This window comes from Aplysia californica, unplaced genomic scaffold, assembly GCF_000002075.1.
Source record: "Aplysia californica isolate F4 #8 unplaced genomic scaffold, AplCal3.0 scaffold00102, whole genome shotgun sequence".
In the NCBI taxonomy this organism is placed as follows: Eukaryota; Metazoa; Mollusca; class Gastropoda; order Aplysiida; family Aplysiidae; genus Aplysia; species Aplysia californica.
The window spans coordinates 76254-83382 of NW_004797372.1; positions in this window are offsets into that span (position 1 = coordinate 76254).

Consider the following 7129-nt stretch of genomic DNA (forward strand, 5'->3'; position numbering starts at 1 on the left):
AGTTCGCCGCGATTGTCAACTTCCGGCCTGCAAACTTTGATGCCTTTCCGCTTTGTTAACTTTTATTATGGACCCAAAAATGTATGGTCTTTGAAGTAATTTTTGGAGGGGGATGGGACACTAACCTATAGTTTTAGGTCAGTGGGGTGGAAGGGGTGATGAATACATGTACATATCTGGTAGAATGGAGATAAACGTGATTGGGATTGTGCGTGCATTTGTGTCAGGGGGGAGGGGGTGGAAAGGGAAGAGAAGGGATTGGCGTCTATGTCCGTGTGTGTGTGTGCGTGCGTGTATGTGTGTGTGTGTGTGTGTGTGTGTGTGTGTGTATGTGTGAGTGTGTTTGTTGTTTGTGTGAACTGTGTCTGTGGGTGTTAATGTATCAGTGTGTGTGTGGGGGGGGGTGACTAGTATGAGTGTATGTGGCAAGCAAAATTAAGTCTTACGATCTGGTAGACCAAGTGGCAAAAGTTACCATCTTGCACAATCATTCTGATCTTCCAAATTATCAAAGTAAATGCATGTTATGTTCGATTTTCAAGGTCACGACGATCAACTCCATTTAATGAAATTCGCAGCCAGCAGCCAACTACATGTATACACGCGTCACATAGTCACATGGCATTGCAGGGTCAGATCTGTTGCTTGTACGCGGAGTGCGATCGGTCCATAGATGTGTGCTACCGCAGGAGATAACTCTATGGATCGGTCCATAGATGTACACTACCAGGAGATAACTCTATGGATCGGTCCATAGATGTACACTACTGCAGGAGATAACTCAATGGATCGGTCCATAAATGTACACTACTGCAGGAGATAACTCTATGGATCGGTCCAACTGCGGTCAAAAATTCGTGGCGCAACTTATCCTCAAATATCTCTTAACGTCAATGTCATCCATACTCTGTACCGCAGTTTGTATCAATTAGTCTTATAACTTAATCATAATTTTCCACAACAATTGAGACTAGATTAAAAACTCTTCTTCATAATTTTAAAAAAATATAAAATACTATGAATATCTCCGTCACGCAGAAAATGGGATTGTTCATTAGCACTTATTCCCGCTTATCACACACTTTTCTCATAAGGGCCTACTTCACACCTCGTCAATGACACTTTATAGTGGCAAAACGTGTTACAAGATAGATCCCTTTTATCGTGAACTCATTTTTTTCACTAGCAAAGGTTCTCCAAAAATGCGTTCAATAGTGTCACGATAAGAAAACAATGACAGACTTTTAAAAAGCGATATTGGCCCAGCTGTAGACCTTTTAAAATCTGTAGAAATCACCCACTAGGATATTGTAAAGTATTTATAAAGGAAATTTCTAGAATACAAAAGGTGTTTACCAAAATATTGATCTGGTGGCCTTCGACTGAGTCAAATTTGATGAAGCAAAGCAGAGGTCTATTTGTAATGGTATGCACTGGCCATTTCTCGACCTGACCCGATTCAATTTGATTTTTCAATGCAATGGCAGTCGACCGTTCTTCCCCATCTGTCCTCAGAGGAAGTCTAGCACTGGATCCCCTTCCAGACACAACGTCGCGTGTGTGTCTATCGAAACGCATACACTATATTACGCTAGCCTCAGGCGCAGTTCGTCAATAGAGCACAATTATTACATAATGGGTGTTCAGTTCCAATACAAGATGAACGAAATTGATTTTTAGCTAACAAACAAATTTAAGTACTAGAAATCAAAGCAACAAGTAAAAAGGATGAAAATAAAAGCACGAGGTCCTCCCTCACGAACCCAAAGATCCTAAAAATTACACACCGTCTAATTTATTATGCCCTTGACTATCTTCAGCATGCGATTGCTTAATCGTGCACGTCCACTTTTTAGCCCCACGAGCCGCCTATGGCTACCCTGCAATATGCCCTAGGCCAATACAATTACTGTACATTTCGTATGTCATCCGTAGTTCAACTTCGTTGAGAATCCCAAAATCACGGGACATAATAACACAATCTTGTCCAGTATTTTTTATTTTTAATTTTTAGTATAATGTAGTAAAAATGGCGGCAACAGGAGTGATCAGTAACTCTATCGACCACCGCACACCCGCAGATGTGTGTGTGTGTGTGTGTGTGTGTGTGTGTGAGAGAGAGAGAGAGAGAGAGAGAGAGAGAGAGAGAGAGAGATGTGCATGTGTTCTCAGGCGGCAAAACTAGCAACACATGGGCATATTATGTAGCCTACGAAAAGTTCATGTACTGACATAACATGAGTAGATTATTGTATTCTCCTTAGCACGGTAAAACTCACTTTTTGCCAATTTCTGTTATCTCACAATGCACACAAAAATATGTCCGTTGTAAACGAACTTCAGACCACTAAAATCCCTTTAAAAATGAACGCCATAACGAAAAGTTATGGTTTACACCGGTTAGTTTTAGGCGTATATAATAATATGATCTCTATTAAAAAGAATGAAAATACTAACTGGGACTCGGGACTTCAGAGGGTAAACGGCCGAGAGCATATTATTATAAATATTATTATTTGCCCAGGTTTTACTGCATTATACCGGGTGCCCATTAGCACGATCGGGTCGAGTCGGTTTGCTAGCCAGATTGAGGGCGCAAAGTGATCGCCCGACGAATCGACCCACCCCGACCCGATCCCATCCGCCATCCGCAATGGGCACCGCCGGTGCACCGTGCCCTTCGGCCTCGAGAATGAGATGTTTGGGGGTGGGAGGGGGGGGGGGGGGGGTTCTTTTCTTCACTCTTGGGTGGAAGCAGTGTCAGGTAGGGCTGGGCAATGAGTCGTTTTAGCAAAATCCGGATAATAAATTCGTGCACCTCTTCGATGAATAATATTATATTATGAACCGATTCGGCAAATGGGTTAGAGCCACTTTGACAAACGGGTTAGCATAACTTTAACAAATGGGTGCTCCCACTTCGGCAAACGGGTCAGGGAAAAGAGTTAAGAGTCTGAATTCAGATACTGTGTTATTGAAGATTGTCCGAATATCCGGATATTTATCCGGATTTTGCCCACCTCAAGTGCCAGGCTTGATTATAAAACTGCATTGCGATGGATGTTACTCACTACTCACACCCTAGGCCCACAGAAGCGGTCTCTGGTTTCACTGAAGGCTTCCCCACAGATAATCTGCCTTTTGATGTTAGATCAAACAACGAAGCACTACGGAGCAGCAACCGATATCTGCATCGGAGTCAAGGAGCTTAATACGGGGTGCCCACTACGGATGGGATCGGCTGGTCGGGCCGATCGCCCGACTCGATCGCCTCAAACAAACGTGTTTGTTTTCAGTTTCAGGCACAGAATTCTAAGTGTAGAATTCTGTGGTTTCAGGTGATCGGCCCGATCCAGCTGTAGTGGGCACCCCGCATAAAACTACTGTAACCTCCTTGCACGGAGTACATGTATTGTAGTTACTATTGCTTTAAGAATTTTATAGACTCGATAATAATATGAAGTATTGAACTGAAGACAGTTTTAGCCCCACGGGAGGTATGAAACATGTATTATAATTATAATTATCGACAACATGAAGCGTGAACGCTTATTAAACACGACAAGCAACCACTCATCAGGCGCACGTCGTGCTTTGTTTGAGGCAATGTATGTTAGCTACATAGTAAAGGAAGAAGTTAACGATATAAAAAGTGGCATTTCGGGTGTAGCCTATGGGTGTAGCACAATATAACCTCCAATGAATGAGAAGGAGAATTTAATGAGGCTCGAGATTTCGGGTCCTTCTATCTATCTATCTATCTATCTATCTATCTATCTATCTATCTATGTACTCAGATTCTGAAATTTGAATACATGTAGGTATCGATACTATCATGAGGCGGTCACGGAAGCGGGGTAAATTTCGGTAGGCCGGCTTCTCCCCGGGTCAAGAGCGCAGTCGCCAAACCCTGCGCGAATTTAAGAGACACAAACACACACACTTACACACACAGACACATCACAAATACACACACACACACACACTCATACACACACACACACACACACACACACACACACACACACAAAAGACAGTACTCGAGATCCCCTCAAATATGGGTGAGTGGATCAGTAGTGGTGATCGGCTCTATAATATGACCAGAGACCTAACAATGTATCATTGGTATCAAAACTGCTGCGAAACATTTAACGCGACATTTAACGCGATACCGGTAGTGCTAGCACACACAAAAAAGGAAGAAAAAAGATCAATTCAACCATTGCAAATTTGCAGCCGGGACTAAAAACGCACTTCAGCTCAAGCGCTTTTGCGTTTGAGTTGAACTCAACATAACCGTTCGATTTTTTAAACAAATGTAAATAAGAGAAGAAGTGTTGGGACTCGAGAAAAAGACCCATCGTAACCGAAGATCAACTCAAGCGAGTGCAACACAAACAAATGGTGTGAATTACAAAAGTTCTGGCACACCCACCTTCACAGTACAATAACTTATTTGCTATTCAATAAAGTGGAACGAAATTCTGCACATGTGATTTTTATCCAAATTCTGTCAACGTAATACATGTATGAAAAAAAAATGGCCTGTGGCTGTTTAATTCCCAAGGGGGGGGGGGGGGGGGGGCAGCTGACCGTCGCAAAATCTGAATCAAAGTTTGCTCAGTATTGCAAGCGGCCGCCTTTGGCTTTATACAGGTTACAACCTATACTATACGTTTTTATTCTACTCTGAGAGTCTAGGTCACACTGATTGTTCATTGACTGAATTAATGTCGCTTGATGCTGCCTGTAGAATGCTCTGCCGCTCCTGGTGACGTGGAGCCTCCATTTCTTGGCTAGTTTGCACAGCGGTCAAGGTCACCCCACAGACGTTCCATTGGGTTTTAAAGGTCTGGTGAACTTGAGAGCCATCCAGAACATTTATTGATGTGATTAGAAGTTAAAAAGATTATTTATGGCTTGTCTGGGAGATGGGGATGAAGAAATTCGTCACATTACTGTTAGTGAGGCATCGTGGTGAGATAAGGCGCTCGTCAACATAAGGAAATTAAAGAAATTGGCATTCTTCTGGTTGTTGGACATTTTTATTTTTTATTTTCTCCCCCCCCCCCCCCCCCCCGGCTCAAAACCTTTTATATCTGTTTAAAAACACATTTCTATGTCGAAAAACATTGATTAAAGGCACAAAAACTGTAAATTTTCAGTTTCCAAGGACTCTCAGGCTATGGGAATTTCTAAGCTTTGGCGGCCATTTTCTCGATAATTTTACCTCTGAAACCAAGCGACCTTGACCTCTTTCAATCGCAAATATGCCGACTTCTATTCAAAATAGATGGACATTTTTTTCACCTAAAGCAAGGCAAATGAAAATTCTGTAAGATGATTTCAATAATTCCATATGCCCAAAAACTGACGAGCGCCTGATTCCACCACATCATGACCCCTGTCATCCTGTGAAGTTGCCTTGAAAGTAGACCAATTGTGTGCGATGACGAGCAGAAATTCCATTCATAGGCCTACCATCACACTTCCGTCACCGAATACATCGTTCCACTTGGTGGATGCTGGCCATCTCTGTACTCTTTATCTAGGCTAAATAACCAGAACTAATTTGTACCGTAAAGTCTTTGGCTCCTTCAAAAATGATGTTGCGCCGAATTTTGCGATTTCTTGTACGAAACCGGGAGAATGACTCCATGTAAAGGGCTATTAAGCCCTTAATCCTCGGGTGCCCATTGAGGATCAGGTCGGTCGGGTGCCATTTACGGCTGGACCGGGCCGATCGCCCGACTCGGTGGCCTGGAACTGAAAACAAATACGTTTGTGCGACCGAGTTGGGCGATCGGCCCAATCGGCCAGTCCCATGGGCATGTTATTGAGGCGACGAGTCGGGTAGTCGGTTTGTGCCACGATAGCCGCTTTCCGCCCTCAACCTGTCTTGCAAACTGACCCGACCCAATCCCCCAATGGGCACCTTAAGTGCTAGTCCAAAGTTCCTACACAGTTTCTGCTCTTGGTTGTGAGCAAAGTGGTTTAGAACGTGGGTGTTGATAATAACCTAGGAGGTTACAGCTTTTAATAAGCTCCTTGATAATAATCCAGCCCAAGCGTCAAGTTGACGCCCTTCGACGACTACGGCGGGTCTTGGCCTTGGCCCGTTTTGGACAGCTGGCTAGTTCATCTCGAGGTCACAGGTAGAGATAAATGATATTGCAATAGCAAGAACTGCGCATTTATAATTATGATAATAGCTTTTATATTACATTGCACATATCCACACTCTACAGCATGCTCAATATGTGCTTTACAACTATGTACTATATTATTATTATTATTACTAGTAAAAGTACTCGTTCTACGAACGGAATAATAATGAAGAAGTATTAGGAAAGTTAAGAAAAGGAAAAAGACTGAAAACAGGAACCACCTCTTCGAAAATCACTTTTTTTAAAAAGAGTTAGGCCTACATGCAAATTGTTGCTTCCTAGTAGAACCTAATCTAGATTCTAGATCTAGCCTTGTATATCGAAAGATTATAAAGACATCGGCCAGTAATTGGAAGAAGGAGCCTTGGCCCATAGATAGATCTAAGTTTAGAAATTCACATTTTTAACAACCGACAGGCGTCACAGATAGCTTAGATTTCTTGATATATTCACTGCAGGAAAAATCCACTTTCAAGAATACTTTCATGATTCTTGATCTCGATCTAGATTCACCGACAGCCTATAGTTCTAGACTCTAGATCTATTCACAGCAGAAAAAAAATCCACGTTCAATACTTTCATCATTCTTGATCTCGATCTAAGATTCAAATATCTCTCTCTCTCTCTCTCTCTCTCTCTCTCTCTCTCTCTCTCTCTCTCTCTCTCTCTCTCTCTCTCTCTCTCTCCCGCACCGACGACTGTGATGTAGCTGTTAGGCAGAAGATGTGGGTTTGAATCCCAAATGAGAAGGGGGTTTTTTCCAGCAGCGGAAGTGTGTAGTCCGTTTGTCCTGGCAATAGGTTGGATGCAGACCGACTCTCTCTCTCTCTCTCTCTCTCTCTCTCTCTCTGCCTTTCTCTCTCCTTGTCTGTCTCTCTCTGTCTCTGTCTTTCTCTCTCGATCTCCCTCCCGCTCTCTCTCTATCTGTCTCTCTCTCTGTCTCTCTCTTTCTCTCTGTCTCT